Source organism: Rattus norvegicus, chromosome 6 (assembly GCF_021556685.1).
Source record: "Rattus norvegicus strain SHRSP/BbbUtx chromosome 6, alternate assembly SHRSP_T2T, whole genome shotgun sequence".
Classification (NCBI taxonomy): domain Eukaryota; kingdom Metazoa; phylum Chordata; class Mammalia; order Rodentia; family Muridae; genus Rattus; species Rattus norvegicus.
Window position 1 is genome coordinate 42,160,723 of NC_141539.1, and position 17,977 is coordinate 42,178,699.

The following is a 17,977-nucleotide window of genomic DNA, read 5'->3' on the forward strand; positions in this document are numbered from 1 at the left end:
ATGTGATGAAGGCCTGAAGTTGGCAGTCAAATAAAGAGCTGGGAGCCTTTGTCTTACACAAGAGCCCACCACAGAGGATTACAGAAGGCTGCCACAGTTCAGGAAGGTAGAAGAATAGACAGGCTAAAGGGGTATTCCCTATAGACAAGACCCTACAGGCATAGGTTTTCCCATGTGTAGAACTTAGACTTAGCTTGAGGGATTCAGGGTTACTTGTGGGGTGGAATCACTTCTGTGGTTTAAAGTGAAACTTCTATAGGGAAGTGTACTATATGATTTTGGTTGTCAACTTGACACAAGCTGGAGTTATCACAGAGAAAGGAGCCTCCCTCGGGGAAATGTCTCCATGAGATCCAGTTTAAGGCATTTTCTCAATTAGTGATCAAGGGTTGGAGGACCCAGCCCATTGTGGGTGGTGCCATCCCTGGATTGGTAGTCCTGGGTTCTATGAGAAAGCAAGCTGAGCAAGCTGGGGGAAGCAAGCCAGTTAGTAACATCCCTCCATGGCCTTTTCACCAGCTCCTGCTTACTGACCTGCTTGAGTTCCAGTCCTTACTTCCTTGGGTGATGAGGTGATGAACAGCAATGTGGACGTGTAAGCTGAATAAACCGATTCCTCCCCAACTTGCTTCTTGGTCATGATGTTTGTGCAGGAATAGAAACCCTGACTAAGACAGGAAAAGACACGCTAGTGCCATAAAACTGACCCCTGCAGTCCTTAGGACAGTAATGGGACCCAAATGTGACATTCCCCACATACTCCTGGCTTACCACCCAGTGAACCCACTTGAGAAGCACTAGGTTAGGATGGTCATTTGGGTGTTTGGGAAATGAGAGTCTGTGCTGTTCCTGAACCAGCGTGCTTGCTTTGATCCCGAGGAGATGTCCAGCAAGTACTAGCCGAGCTGAATCTGCTGGGAAGGCCTGGGGTAGAAGGCAGCTAGCAACCTTGACTCTGAGCCAAGTCTTCGTACAGCTCTTACTTCCACGTGGCCATCTTGTCATTCTTCCCCTCCCCCACGCATCTGTTTTGGAAGGGTTCTGGAGCCTGGATTCTGTAGACCCACAGCCCTGCGACAGGTCAGCCTCTGAGGCACCTCCCAGCTGCTGCCCTGCTGCCAAACCACAGCAGCCGGCACCTGCCACTGAAGTTGGAAGAGTAGCCTGGCTCTGCGCCCAGCCTGCACAGCTGGGGAAAAGCAGTCAGCAGTGTCTTGTCTAGCTGTGTGACCTAAAGGCCACAGGAAGTAAATTACTACCAAATGGTCCCAGCAGGGAACTCCCTAAAGCCTGAGGGACTCGGGGTTGGGAACATCTCAGAAGAGTCCTTCTGCCCATCCCAGCAGACCTCAGAAGTCACAGTGCTTGAATCCGAATCCTAACGACCTGTGAGCAAGTTAATAGACCCTGTGCTTCAGTTTCCCCATCTGTCAATTAAGCGCGATAGTTGTATCTACCTAATAGACTTGTGCAAATCAAGTTAGCTAGGAAAGGATACAGGTAAGGTTACCGCATGCTAGCTCTCGCTATTGTGGTTCTTTTTGTGTCATGAGTCTCTGGCCCTCTGAAAGCCATGCCTTTCACAAGCAGCTCATCTGCACACCAAACTCTTTCTTAACTTGAGAGATGAGTAGTCAGATCTCTTCTTGCTCTTTCCCCTATGGTAAAATGAGTCTCTTGCTTCCATCAAAACTTCACCAGAGGAGAGAGCTTGCATTCTCTCTGCTTCTTCTGGTCCCAGAATTCTCATGACTGACTCCTCTGGACCACTGAAAACAATGCCCCAGGGGTGGGCACACTGGCACTGACTAGAGTTAGACCGAGGTGTCCTGTCCCTTTTTCTAGATGTGGAATCTCTGGCAAGGCAGCCTGACATTACAACAGCTGACCTCATATACAGTCAACTCGTGAAATTGAGCTTGTCCTTCTGTAGAATCTTCTAGGCTCCACTCATTCCCATGTGTCAAGAAAACTCATATCCAGATCTCCATGAGTACTGTTTACCTGGAGTTTTATGACTCAAAGACAAGACTTCATCCTCAGTCCATGACCTTTCACTGATTCACTCTGTCCTGTCCTCATTTGATGTCAGCTGTGATTGTTATTTGTTTCCAACTCATCCTTCAAGAGACTGGTCACAGTTGCTTTATTCTAGTCACTGCATCCCTCTCCTGAACCCTAGCAAGACAGCGCAGGCAGGCCTGGATGTCCCACTTTCACCTAGATTGCTATGATAGAATATTCTTAACAAACAAATGTTGGGAATGTTGGAGTGATGTCTTTGTGTACCATGTAAAGATTATCCTTGTATTATTCAAATGCTGATTTCTGTACTGGCAGAGATCTGATTACAGGCTGGACTTTGGTATTGTCATTTTTATGAACCATGCCCTACCTTAGTATTTTATAAACATTGTTCTACATCACTTTCTGATTGGTCAAATAAAGAGCTGAATGGCCAATAGTTAAGAAGAAGAGCTAAGGTGGAACTTTCAGGCTGAAAGAGAAGGTCTCAGGTGGAGAAAAGTCACCAACTGGACGTGGATGAAGAAGCAGGTGCTAGGACAAGACTAAGAGGGACAGGTAACAAGCCACACAGCCGAATGTAGGCCAGACCAGTATTATTGGGTTAGAATAGTTGCTGATAGTTGAGTTGTAGCGCTCAGAGTTTATAATAAATATAATAAACTCTGTGTGTTCTTATTTGGGAACTCAGGAGGTCCCCAAGAAATATAGTTGCAAAAGGGTACAGAATTTATTACAGCTTACAATTCCAGGTCATCGATCATTCTTGCAGGTAACTTTCAGTGGCAAGAGCTAGTCACATCACATCCATAGTCAAGAGCAGAGAGAGAGAGAGAGAGAGAGAGAGAGAGAGAGAGAGAGAGAGAGAGAGAGAAACACATACATGCTCACTTGCTTCCTTGTACTAATTTCAATTTCTCTGTTTTTGTAATATCCAGACTCCCTGCCTAGGGAATGATGCCCTCCAGAGTGGACTGGGTCTTCTCACATCAAGTGGCTTCGTTTAGACAATCTTGATCTAGGCAATCCCTCATTAAGACTCTTTCTAGGTAATTCTAGGTTGTGTTAAATTACAGAAAGAACCAACAGTCGCAGTGGGTCATTTGCAGATGAAGTTAACATCTCTCTCGTGCCTTTCACTTCAGACATGATGCCCAAAGGCTGAACCTACCAGACTCCCAGATCCAAAAGTTCCAGAATCTGTCAAAGAGACTTCCATAACAGTAAGTTTGTCAAGAGGAACAGGAGGTGGTTTGTAGCCCTCTAAAGCTTAGCCCCATTTTGTCACTGGCTTTGAACACGACTCTAGATGTCAGACATCTATTCCAGTCCCTCCACTTCTGACATGTTGGACTTGACATCGTGGGCTTGTCTTGAATAGTGGGCCTCTAGGACAACTATCACCCAAAGAGCTCCATTACATTCATTCACTCTCGGGATTAGAGACTGTGATGATCCTGTAGCACTGGTCACAAGAACTAAAGAGACCTGTAAGTACATGGCTTCCCTCGGATTCTGTTCTAAGTTGAGCAGTGGAAGATTTGTGTCTGTTCCAAACCTGTTGAAACTGGCCTTATTTGGAACCAGGGTCATGGCAAGTCTTATTAGTTAAGTATCCCTGCCTGCCATAGGCTGAACCCTAAACCTACTATGGCTAGTGGTTAGTGTTCTTATAGGAGGTAGGCAGGAAGTCCATGGGACAAAGGATTCTTGACTAAGCTGTTCCAAGAACTCTAGCCTCCACCACAGCAAGAGATTTGGTGTTTACTGCTTTAAACATTGGTCTCACTGTACTTTGTGATAGAGGCCACTTTCCACTACCTTTTCTATCTTTCCAACTTTCCAAATCCCATGCCTTCTGCTGCTGGCACTCTTCTCCACAGTCTGTTCTCACCAGCCTGAACCTCCTCTCCAGGGAGATATCTGTCAGCATCTTCTAGATGTGCATGTCTGTAATCCTAGAGACCTCAAGACTCTGGCAACAAGTCCAGACTTAGGATTCGCTTCTTTCCTGGAACTCTAACACAGGGGATCTGGGCATTCAGATATCAACTCTAGGCAGACATGTCAGATGCAAACTTCAGCTGCAGCAGATTTGGGGTTCTGCAGATAACCACTTGTCCAGCCTTGGAGCTGCAGGCTGAAGTAAGGGGGCAGAGGGAACAAACTGTGCAGGGTAGGGATGTCAAACTAAGGGGGCTCAGCAAGGGGCATCATCAGGGAACAGATGAACCGCAGGTTGTGACTCTATGACTTCTGTGTGTTTGTCAGTCATGCTTCCTCTCCAGAGCTTTAAAGTCCCCATACCCAGATGACATCTAAGATCCGGAGTCAGGTGGAAGGACACAGGCATACAGAAGTCACCTTTGTCCCTTTCACTTCAACGGCAGCTAGCAATGATCATGCTGGTTTTTTTCTCCACCTTGTGAGATGTGTGCCCTGACTGAGGAAAGAGAAAAGGGCAGATGTAGATGGACACTGGTGTGCATGGAGAAACCTGGATGATGGCGGCTCCCACCTCGGTATCTGATGTAGGGAAAGTAAAATTCATCTATGCTGTGTTTGGAGGAAAATCTCCTCACTAAATGGCACATAAGAACATAGTCTCTGCAAGTTAGGGCTACATTCCCCCTTTTACTCAGTATTCTCCTTCTTTAGCTCTGTGCTTCCTTAGGGTCCCCTCAGTGTTCCCCCTTTTCCTCCCCTTTAGGAAATACCTATAAATTTCTAACTCTTTCCACTCCATACCTCAGAACGTTACTGTATGTAAAGATAGGGTCTCTAAAGTGATGGGTCTTCTACTGCTTCCCAACCCATTATGCTCAGATCAAGGACTCTGTGAGAGATGGTAGGGAGACCCCATGAGAACCATTCTCTTCACACCTGGACCTGGGGCTTCCCGATTCTCTTGGCCTCCAGAATTTGGAGACTAGGAATTCTGCTCTTTGAACCATCTGTTCACAGAAGACACAGAAGCTTTAACAAGTGAATCATCTCCCTGTCCGTCCCAACCCAAAACTTCACCACCACCACCACCACCACCACCACCACCACAGCTAACCCACATACACTACAATGGCCACCACCAATTGCTGTAGCATCAGGAGCAGGCTGTCTCAGGAGCAAGCTACTGGGCTCTGTGCCAAGCAAGTTACCAACTTGTGGTATAGCTTTAATGAACTTATATCCCCTCTGTGGGATTTATTTCCCCTCAAAAAATGGGCAAGGCATGAACTGGCTTATATGAGGAATAAACTTAATTCGATGGGATGACAGTGTGTGATATGGGGCAAGAGTCACTACGAAGAGATTGTGTGCATAGATAAGGGTTTAAATGTATATTCAAATGCATGAACACCCAATAGAAACACTTTCTTTGTTCTGAACAATGACAGCAATACTCAATATCTTGAACCAAACATTAGGGTTCTAGATATTTTAGATTTGAATCCACTTTGGCACTCTTCAGACCTAAGCATAGTGGCATGGCACTCCTGTACAGTGCCAGTGGGGCATGGGATTTCATGCCTGTGTGTGATCAGGGAGAGCAAAGAGCATAAGAGGAGGTGAGCATTTTTTCTCAGACAGACATGGTTCACATATACCTCTTCCCTTGTGACTACAACAAGGAGGATTAATATTGTGTTCGTCTACAGTTGACACAGCCAGCACAGTAATAGTTGTTAACCTGGATGCAAATTCACATCAATCTAGGTCAAAATCCATTTTCTTCTAGTGCAATACCTGGTATTGTTTTAGGAATTCTGGGTAATTCTAGGGCAGAGATTTCTACTAGCACTAAGTGGGGGTTAGAATTATAGGTCCAGAGGCCTACTAGTCTTGTCTGGAAAGATCTTGTTATCATGTGAGTTGGGGTAGTGTTCTAGTTTCATTTTCTATTGCTATGATGAAATATCCTGACAAAAGCAAACTCAAGGAAGAAAAGGTTTGTTTCAGCTCATAATCCAGGCTGTAGCCCATCATGTCAGGGAGGTCAAGGCAGAAGGTTCTTCAAACAGCTAAAACATCCATAGGTGAGAACAGAAGGAGAATGAATGCATGCATGATGTTATTTGTCCTCAGGACCCTTTCCACATTACAGTTCAGGACCTCTTTCCTAGGGAATGGTACTTCCCAAGGTGGATATGGGCCTTTCCATATCAATCAACTTCATTAAGACTATCCTCCATAGACATGCCCACTAGTTAACTTGATAAAAGAAATTTCTCATTCCAGGTGATTCAAGGTTGTATTAAGTTGACAGTTAAAACTAACCATCCCAGGTATGTATAATTATGTTATCTGGTATGTAGAAGCCAATTTAAACATCCTGTGATACAAAGTACAGCACCCATGACAACCTGGATGGAGTTTTTGAAACCCTGTGTGAAAGTGCCAGTATAAGCTGAGGATTAACTATGCATGAGGAATACATACATACATACATACATACATACATACATACATACATACATACATTATGGGAAACACTAACCTAGAAAGAGGCAAACACTGGGAACAGAACCTGCAGCCTAGACAATGCTTCTTAGGTACTGCAGCACTGAATTGCAGCACCTTCAGATAGAGCACCATTGCGGGTGACCCAAGGGCAGACTAATGATCTGTGAGACCCCAGGAAGCTTTTCCGTCTTTGTTCTTGCTCAAGAAGTGTTGATTCTTCTTGTCTTCACTAGGATTTCAAATCGAAAGAATGATCTTTATCCCAGTCCTGCACTTGATGATGGAGATGGGATTTTTTTTTCCGGAGCTGGGGACCGAACTCAGGGCCTTGTGCTTGCTAGGCAAGCGCTCTACCACTGAGCTAAATCCCCAACCCCGAGATGGGATTTTTTAACAGTTACTTTGAAAGTCTGTACATAACTTCAGGACTTCTTGGAATTTTAACTCAAGGCTGTATATAGTAAAAGACCATTTGGTTTTCTTGCTACTGCTTCATTTCCTACAAAATGCCCCACATAGAATGTTCCTGAGAGTCAACACACAAGAATGAAAACACAGTAACCTTCACTAAATGGTTCTCTCTTCTTTCAAGCCAGGGTTACCTGTCAGTAACAAGAGAGAAGCAGACAAAGTGAGCTGTCGAGTCCTGCCCTCAGGGACATTTCCCAAGCCTTCCCTTCATGATTTTATTCAAGGATCCGAGACTGTGGTTTTAGGGCATTCTAACTTTCTAGTTTTCAACCCCAAAATAAACAGGCAACCAAGTTTGGGAGGAGACACCTTCCACAGGGAGGGCTGATTTGATAACACAAGCTGGTCCAAGAACAGTGTCAAGGAGATGAATGTTGAAATACTAGAGCCAATGGAAATGACTTGGTCTTCAACTACACAGTTTTCTAGTGTCAAGAAAGAGCTCAAACCATGGTGTGGCTGAGGCTTTAGCAACCTCAAAACATTTGCACCCTGAGCCAAAATTTCATCCCCAACTCTCCACTCTCATACCTTACCCCAGGGATAAAGTGACACAGGGTCATCCCTGCTCCAGAATAACCTTTGGTGCTATCCAGGAATTCTAGACATAACATAGAAGTCCTGTGTGTCCCAGCGTGGTGATCAAGAACCAGTCTGAAAGGTGAAGTTAAATTATCACTCTACCCATAAGGAGTTATTGCTACTGCATATGTAAACTGAAGACTGAAACAGGCAGTTTCACAGCTTTTCTGGCCTCAAGCCATGGTTATTTTGTAAAACTTTTGTAATAAAGAGAAAAGAAAGGCTTGGGAGAAGGCTCAGTCACTTGAGTATTTATCTTTCAAGTGAGAAGATTCCCCAGAATCCACATTATAAAGAGAGAGAGAGAGAGAGAGAGAGAGAGAGAGAGAGAGAGAGAGAGAGAGAGAGAGAGAATCAGAATATGGTTGCAACATGAGTAAGCACTGACCTTGTATCTTTGGCCTGTTCCAATTTCTGGCTGCGACCCATTTTTTCTCCATCCTTCCATGGACCTCCTGTCCCCTGATTTCATGCAACAAAAGTGTCAGTCTCACCCTATTTGGAGCCGGTGAGTAAGGAAACAGATGTTTGGCAAGTACCTGGAAGGAAGCAAGGAGAGCGCCATGTCCTGGGAGCAATCACCTAATAACTTTTTCTTTGTAAAATTTTCTTTCTTCTTGGGTCCCCTGGACTTGGGTATCGGGAATATTTAGTAGAAGACATAAATGTATACTAAAGCTAAATATTTGACAAGATAGGTCATGTCTTATCATGGATGTGCTGGAAAAGCACATGGCTACACGGGTCATTTTTTGATGAATCAAAGAAAGCCAGTCAGGGGCCTTTCCTGGGCTAGGCTTCTGTAAGAATTTTGGTACTTGGAAAAAGAAGTTTTAGGATGGTCCAGTATCAGTGTGATGCACGTTGAGGAGAAACACAACATTTTGTAACCCTGAAGTCCGAGTCCACAGCCCCTGGAAAGGATGGGAGGAAGCCTCACCTGAGAAAATTTAACAGAACAGCTCTGTACACGAGCCTCTGCTCACCCACCCAGTCTGAGAGAGTCTGAGAGTGCAGGGAGGAAAAGAGGCTTTTTGTCTGTTTGAGTCCCATGTAGGTCAGCAGGAGCAAAATGACTCTGTCAGCTCAATGCTGCATTGCTTAAGCTCTTAGACGTAGAATAAAGGATGAGTGGGTCCTTGCCCACATTGTATTGTCAGGTCATCTTTGTGGTCATGGTCCCAAAGGATAAATGAACACTAAGCTGGGACTCATTCTAAAAACGTGGCCCAACTCACATACAAGCACAGACTGCTTCCATCAGAGCAGAAGGGATGGAGTGGGGACATGATTGTATATGTTCTAGAGAACTAAGAATGCACTGGGTTGTGTGGTGACAAACACTAGATGGGGTCAGCCTTGTGTAAAGGAGGATCCAAGCAGTGTGAGCCACCCTCTGTGGAATCTAATGTCATCACAGATGACAAATTCCCACCGTGGGAGGCCTTCAAGTATAAGCAGAACTTATCAGAGCAGGGTGGTTTCTTTAGTGCATGGGGGAAAGTTTAATAAATAGTTCATTTCACGGTAGCTTACGGCTTCGAACCTGACACATAGTAGGTATGCAGAAATAGTTTTAAATATACTTACAAACGATTGAGCTGCTCAGTGAGTTGCAGACTGAGTTGGCTAGGAAGCCCAAACCTCCTCGAGAGCCTGGAGTGCTTTTGTTTGCCTCTTCACCTCTTGTGGCTACTGTGAAGATCAAATTAAAGGAAATTTTACATTGTGAAGTTCTGATGAATGGATACGGCTGTACTTTGAAAGAAAAATAGACAGTGCCGCAAAGAACCCAGCTTGTCTCATTCCCAGCCCTACATGCAAGGCTTAGGATGACTATCATTCTCTTCATAACAGTTCTGACAAGAAAGGGACCCCCAAAGAACTTGGCTCCAACCCTTTCAAGGAAAAGACATGGAAGTCTTCAAAGGCAGATAAAGTAATTTATATTTATATGGAGTCAGAAAATTCTCTCTCTCTCTCTTTTTTCTCCCCAGTTCCCACAATTTAGATTGTTAAAAGAACCATATTACAAAACAAACCACTCTAAATAAAGAGAGGAAATCAATCTCAGTTCAGACCTTGTTTAAAGAAATCATTTCAAATCCCACACAAGAAAAACATACACAGACCCTGATAAACGCCCGGGAAGTCAGTGTGCCTGGGAAGAGCGTGGGGCCAGAGGGACAGGACATAAACACAAGTGTGCTGAGCAGAAATTTGCAACCAACTCCTGAGGTCTGTGCTGGTAACCAGGCAACCTGGCAATAGAGCTCCAGTTTTGTCCAGGCTGGATGGGTATCCAGGGTCAGTGAGGCTGACAGAGGAGGGAATGCTCTGACGAGTCCTTGAGTTGGTGACAAGACTCAGGACCCAGAATCAGGAGGTCAAAGGACATGGATTAGAAGCATTTAGGGAGCCTTGGCAATTTTCTGGAAATAAAAAAGTTTGTGGTGAGAAAAGTAATAGAGAGATCTGAGGTCATGTTCCTGTCCTACCTAGGTGAGACCTTGGTCTGTCTACCTGTGATACAGTTGAGGAGCTCATCCTTCTCTATCAGTGAGTGCCTCTGCCATGAGTTGCTGAGACTATGGGTAAGTTACAGGATTTGGGTAGAAGGATGCCAGGAGTTTTGCATAAGGACAGTGGCTGGGGAAGAAGCAGAAGAGTTCTCAAGATCAGGAAGCAGAAGGCAGGACAAATCTTAGCCTGGTCAAGCCTGGCCCAACCAACACTGTCAGCAAGGACCTGCAACCCACCCTTTTGCTCCCTACTCTGCTGTGGTAATAGAGAAGGCCAACTGATCTTCATCTATGGGTCTGGATGTGAATTTCCAACAAGAGCACACACTCTGCAAATCATTTTTCTCTCAAAGAAAATATGGGAGAAAGAAAGGAGGTGTTAGACATGGACAGCCATACAATAGTCATCAGATGCTGCCCCGTTAAGGAAGCCTGAGATAATCCAATCAGTAGCTCAGTTCATTGTTTTGTTAATCAAATGAGCCCACAAGGAAGAAGGTTGTCTAATATAAAGAACATTTAGACTAGGTATGGTGGCACCGGCCTTAATCCCCCATTTGAAAGGCAGAGGTGGATGGATTTCTATGAGATCAAGGGCAGCCTAGTCTACAAAATGAGTTACAGGATATCTAGGGCTGTACATAGTGAGACCCCCATCTCTATATAAATAAATAGTAAATTCCTTTCTTTTAGGTTATTACATTATGGAATAATTTGTGAAAGCATGTAATTCTATCTTTTATTTATTTTTAATTAGTTAATTAGGGATTTCCTTTCTTTCTTTTTTTTGGGGGGGGCATGATTCATGGCATAGCTCAGGCTAGCCATGAAGTCATTTTCTCCTGCCTTTACCTCCTGAGTCTGTGAGTACCGTGAATATGTGCACCACCAAGCACGACTGAAAGACTAATGATTGATTTTCTATTAGGTGACTTGGTGGGGTATGTGTGCACTGTGCACTCAATTAAGTGGCGTGTGCCTGTGCAGGGCATGCATGTCATGTACATGTGTGGGGGTCAAAGAACAACCGAGGCTGTCAGTAGTCACCTTTCATCTTGTTGGGGCAGGGACTCTTTTTCATTCACTAGTGCATATGCCAGGCTAGTTCTTCCAGGGGTTCTCCTGTCTCTGCCTCCAGCCTCCCCATAGGAACACTGAGGTTCTAGACACAAGCGACTGCACACAGCTTCATGTGAGTTTTGGAGATTTGAATGCAGAGTCTCTCACACTTCCACAGCAAGTACTTTGCCCCTGAGCCATCCCCTCAGACCCTCCACTGGCAGTTTGTAAACAGAAAAACAAAAGAATGTCTCGTTTCACAGCTGTGCATCTGGCGAGAATTTTAAAGCTCTGATAACATCAAGTGTTGGTGAAGATATGAGCAAGGAGGACTCAATGAGATGGCTGCAAATGCACACAACCATTTTGGGGAACAAATTGCCAATATCCAACAATGTTGAAAATGGATCTACTCTATGAGCCAGATGTCCCATTCCAGAAAAGCATGTATATATTTAGAGGTCTAGCGCATACACTGAAGCCCACGCACAGGCACGGGTGACTCACAGACAGCTTAGAGCTTCTGTGTACCCTTGCAGGATCTTTCTGCAAAGGCATCCAGTTGCACAAATAGTCACAGATAAGCAGGGATGTTTATTTTCTAGGTTTTTTTTTTTTGAGAGGGGTGTATAAAATGGAACACATCTGTCCTTCAGATTTTCCACGACTTTCGAAAATGTTTTAACCCTTGCTAACAGACTGGGACATCACTGTAGTTATAGTGTGCGTGTGGCCAGAAGCGTCATAGCAGGTTTACATTCCCACGTGTGTGGAGGCCAAAAGTCAATCTTGGATGGCATTTCTCAAGAGCTATTCGCTTTTAGAGGCATTTTTGTAGATTATTTTATGTGAGGGTTTTGCTTGAATGTATGTCCGTTGTACCACATGTGTATCTGATGACTATGGAGGTAAGAAAAGGGCCTAAGATCCCCTGGAAGAGAAGTTACAAATAGTCATGAACCTCCGCCCATGTGGGGACCCTTTGCAGCAATCGGTATTTTTAACTACAGAGCCATCTCTCCAGCTACCCCATTTGTTACTGAGACAGAATTTCACCATGCAACCTTTGCTTGCCTAGACCTTGCCACATGGATCAGACTGGTCTCAAACTCACAGAGATCTGCCTGCCTTTGGCTCTACCTTCGTTCCTAAACTTCTGGGATTACAGATACACTCAAATTGCTCAGCCCTTTTTTGGGTAGGCACACAGGACCTGTTTCTGGGTCCTGGAGTACACCAATAAGGTTAAGCTGGGTGACCAATGCACCAGAAGGATCCTCCCACTTCTTCCTCCCCTGCACTGAAATTGCGAGAAGGTACCATCATCCCTGCCTTTTTACACGCATTCTGGAGATTTGAACTCAGGTCCTCAAGCACGCAGAGCAAGCACTTTACCAAAAAAGCTATCTCCTTGGTCCCTTCTATTTATAATCTAAAGGAAAAGATAATCAGTAAGAAATGATCAGTCCTTGAAATAAATTATAGACAAGGATGTGGCAAAACACAGGCTGAGGACTGCTTCAGTCACGGTTACCTCCTGTCTGTCCCAGCTCCCACCCGTGGAAGGAGAAGAGGGTAAGCATTGCAAAGGGATTCTGGCAACTCAGCGTCACAACCCTTTGACTGGGTTTCAGGGCTCTTCAGCATAGCCCATGAGTCTTTACAAGTTAACTGCTGTCTGAGTCAGGGTTTCTAATGCTGGGGAGAGACACCATGACCATGGCAACTCTTCTAAAGGAAAATGTTTAATTAGGGCTGGCTTACAGTTCAGACGTTTAGTCCGTTGTCATCATGGTGTGAAGTTTGGGGGGCATGCAGGCAGACACAGTGCTGGAAGGGAGCTGAGAGCTCTATGTGCGTGTAGATCCAAAGGCAGCAGGAAGAGAGAGTGAGCCACTGGGTCTGGCTTGAGCTTCTGAAACTTCAAAGCCCACCTGCTGTGATACACTTCCTCCATCAAAGCCACACCTTCTAATAGTGCCACTCCCTATAAGCCTGTGGGGACCATTTTCATTCAAACCACCACAAAGAAGACATATTCCATGAGGGTAAATGCTCCTGAGGATTCTAGAAGCATGAAGCTGACCCCTGGCTATAGATGTTCAAACACTATGTCTCTTCCAAGCTTAAACATGCTACTCATTCCCTCTGTCTTTGAATAATCACTCTAGATTGCTTCCAGATCAAACATTCATTAGATGTCCTGAAGGAGCCTGAGCTTCATAATAGACGGAGGGGATTGAGAGAGAAATTGCGTAAACTCCTGGGCATTATATAGTCCAACTACAGGGGAGGCAAAGAAGAAGCAGATGGTAAGGTACCTATTACCTGCTGAGTCTGCATTCTTAGCATCATGAATGTGGCTCTTCTGTTTCACAGACAAGCATCATCCCTTAATACCTATCCCCACACTTCATGCTGGACTTCCTGTCTCAACACTCTTCCTTCCTATGCAACTGCCACAGGCTTCCAGAAGTGGAAATCCTAGAATGCCATCTTGTCTGTAGGAAAATACTACAAGGTTTTATATATCCCCATGTTCTGTCCCTCCATGGTGCCACGAATGTAATTTTCTGCTGTTTCCTTCTATGTTGTGTTCTTTACTGAGACTAGGTTTCTGTATGTGCTTCAACATCAGACTGCCATGCCTTTTCTCTTTAGAAGCCTCCTCTTGCCCGATACTCAAAGAAATTGCATAACACCTATTCTCCCAATGGTGTCTCCCTGAGCCCATCTCTATGGGGATCAACCATGTTCCCAAGTGCAGCTACCATGTTAATGTCCCTGCATAATTACCCTCTGCTTCATCTGTTAGACTGAAGAGTATCCCAGAATCTATCCACAGCGTCTCGGTCCCCACCATTTATACGGAGCTCAGGAAATACTTCTTTTCTAGAAACTTAGTGTGGGATGTAAAACCATGCCAGGAAGTTGGTAAGGTAGAGTAAGTTGAGACTGGGAGATTCAGTGGGGCACAGCTGAGGGTTAGAAGACTCCCAGCAAGAGCTTGAAGGGGCTGGAGACCCCATATGAACAACAATGCCAAGCAGCCAGAGCTTCCAGGGACTAAGCCACTACCCAAAGACTATACATGGACTGACCCTGGACTCTGACCTCATAGATAGTAATGAATATCCTAGTAAGAGCACCAGTGGAAGGGGAAGCCCTGGGTCCTGCTAAGACTGAACCCCCCCCCCCAGTGAACGGAACGTGATTGTTGTGGGGAGGGCGGCAATGGGGGGAGGATGGGGAGGGGAACACCCATAAAGCAGGGGAGGGGGAGGGATTAGGGGGATGTTGGCCTGGAAACCGGGAAAGGGAATAACACTCGAAATGTAAATAAGAAATACTCGTTAATAAAAAAATTTTTAAAAATTAAAAAAAAAAAGACTCCCAGCTCCCTGCCAGACTCCTGACCTGGAACACGTGCCATACTCCTCACATAAAAGAAACATGTCTTATAGTCATGTAGGCCCAAACCAGAGGCCTGATAATGAGGTATCTAAAGGCCTGGAGGGCTTAGTCAATAAGTTTTCCTTCTCAGACATTCCTCCCTGCATAAGGTATTTAATCTGAGGACTACCCTGAAGAGAGGGTATGATTTTATGCATCCAATTCCCACCATGAACAACCAATAAACTGTTTAGAACCATGGACTGTCTCTTTCATCAAGATCCACTATGGGGAGCCAAGGAGAAGGTATTCGACTACAGAGCTGCAGCTTAATTCTTCCATAGAAAGTCTCAGGGGTTGGGGATTTAGCTCAGTGGTAGAGCGCTTGCCTAGCAAGCGCAAGGCCCTGGGTTCGGTCCCCAGCTCCGAAAAAAAGAAAAAAGAAAAAAAAGAAAAAAGAAAGTCTCTCTGTGCTCAGTCACAACCACCACTAAGCCTGCCTCCACCAACCTAAGGACAATCACTGCTGGGACAAGCTGTCACTAACCTTTCCACCAGCCCTGGGCTAGACTCCCATTCTTAGCTCATCCACAACTCCCAGCAGCGCCTGGATATCCAAGAGCCTGAGAACCTCATGGCCCTGACCCTGTGGACCCTTGAACCAGGTATGGCACCCCCACATCTCAGACTGTGCTTTCCCACCCTTAGAGAAATCTCACCACTTTCAAACACCCTGGTGGCCGTGTGGGATAAGCACAGTCAAATTGTTCCTTTCTCCTCCTCCTCTTCCTCCTCTTCCTCCTCCTCCCCCTCCCCCTCCTCCTCCTCCTCCTCCTCTTCTTCCTCCTCCTCAAGAAACCATGCCCTGGTATAGTTCTTGATGACTGGATAATAATTGCTGATAATTTAGGAGAGAGCCCCAAACAATGACCCTTAACCAATACCCCGTAGGAGGTAGACAGAAGTAGGTACAGATTCTTTCCTTAAAAAGCAACCAACCTAGCCATGTACCTATCACTTGTGTTTCTCTGGAGAACCCTGGCCAACACATCAGGGACAACAGATACACCCGTGCTTCTGCTGCACTGGGTCTTGTGTCAAAGGCATTCGTGGTATAATGTCAAATATATTTCAGTTATCCTTCTGCAGGAATTAGTGAGCCCTGGCGACACAGACTATCTTCACTTCAGCAGGGCTGGGGAGAGAAGTCTCAGCTCTCACCACCTGAAACCATTAAGAATGGCAGCAATGCCTTAGGAAGGCACCTCCATACCATGCGCCTTAGTGGAACCTGGTGGCCTTCCTTTTCCTTCCCAAATCCTTTCTCATGCTCATTCTTGTCTTCAAGGACAGCCTTCCTTGGTGGTCTCTTTGCACCTCGTACATCTGAGCTACTTGCTTAGCGGGTAACGCACAGCACCACCTGTTTGCTAGAGTTCTTCTAGCTGCTGCCATCCTTACCTAGAGTGAGTGCAAGGACTTCTGACGCGTGGTTTGAAAGCTCTGCTTCCTGTTAGCCTGTCACTCTGTATCCCTACTGCCTTAGTTTGCTTTCTACTGCTGTGGTAAACACCACGAAAAGCAAGTTGGGGGCAGAAAGGGTTTATTCTGCTTACAGGTTATAGCCCATCATGAAGGGAAGTCAGGGCAGGGACTGAAGCAGAGACCATGGAGGAATGCTGCTTATTTCTCTCTCCTCATGGTTTTCTCACTTTGTTTTCTTACACAGCCCAGGACCATATATAAGCTCAGGGGTGGCATCACCCACTGTGGACCCCCCCAATCCTACAGCTATGTCCACAGTAGCCCAACCTGATAGAGACAATCCCTCAGCTGACATTCCTTCTTCTCAGGTGACCCCTGTTTGTATCAAGTTGACAAGACCTAACCATCACAGCTACATTTGACAATGAACCCCTTGGCCATGAGCGTCAGGAATGAGTAGGTCCCTATGGCCTGTTGCCCAGCTCTCTAAGAACGCCTTCAGGTTTCCATGGAGACACTCTTATAGGACCAAGAATTTATGCTAGAAAATGGCTATTTCCAAACAGCCCATTGTATCGTTTTATAAATGTCACCTATATCTCCCCAAAGACTTAGTTCCACTTGTTTTGTGCTGCCGGTGAATAAGTTGAAATCTAGGAAGTCACATAGGGAGACAGCGGTCTAACAAAGACCAGAATCCTTGTCTCCTGTCTAGGTTATCAACAGTGTGTTTTTGACAAGGGATGTGGGCAGGTTGGAGTGGTAGGGTGGAGTGGGGTGGGAGTCAGAGGTGGGGAACTAAAGAAACATAAGACAGCACCATGTTCATAGACGATCTCAGAATTAACGTGATTCTTTCCCTCTGAAAGTTAAACGAGGACAATGACGCCTTGCCTGCTTCCCTCCCAGAGGTGTTTTGAGGATCTCTGAGATAATATGTGTGTGACAGCTCTTTGAAAAGCATAAAGTGCTGTAGAAACACTGGAGCCTATTATAGCCAAGCCTCTACTGAGTCACGTGGCATCAGCAGCATTTTTTTTTAACTGTAAAAAAGAATGAGGCAGAGCCCTTCCTGAGAGAATCTTCTAACACCTTGAACATAAGGAAATCCTTCCCCACCAGAGTCAGCTCCAGGCTAAACAGGGGAGAATTGTTTGCAAGGAGCTCTCATTTCCTCCTCCCTCCCCCTCCCCCAGGCAGAGTATTCAACCGGGCACTAATTTCACTTTATAAATGGAAACTGAATCACTGCATTCCAGGCTGGAAAATGATTGGAAATGAGAGTATGTCTGAGGTCAAGACCTAGCCACTTCCTCTTTGGACAGGAAGTAGACTCTCCAAATGGTTCTTGCAGGACCTCTGATGATAAAAGGCCTGCTTTGGCCCTGAGCTGGAAGAGCTCTATGGTGTTTTCAAATCACACTTTAAAGGGGAGAGAGGAAAAATGAAAAACCCGGATGTCCCTCTCTAAACAGGGATGTCAGCTCAGGAAGGAGGGGTTGTACAGCTGCCTTTTTGCAGGCGGTTGTCGACAGCATGAGAATTGTTTGAAATCTGTTATAAACACAAGCATAGAGTTATGGTGAGTCAGGGAGGGGTGCCGAGCCTCTGCAAGGATGCACAGGGTCCCTGGGGCATCCAGGCCCTGCTCCGCACAGCTGGCTATTGGATGACTCTAAAGATACCAGAAATTTGGGCATATGGAAGACACAGCTAATTTGTCCCAGCTCCCTGTTGGACATAATGGCATTAGTAATGCTATGGAGCAGAATCTGAAAATAAAAAGAAACATTTGGTGGCTTCTCTTATCTACCATGTGAGGCAAGGAGTAGAAAAAAAATCATGGGGAGGATTCTTAGAAGGTCACTCAGATGGGATCCCACAAGGCTTCAAGGGAAGAAGCCTTTAGAAGCCTGGAAAGGGAGACTGTGCGACCAAGAATGAGAGGTACAAGATTTAGCAGAGAATAAACTGGCATG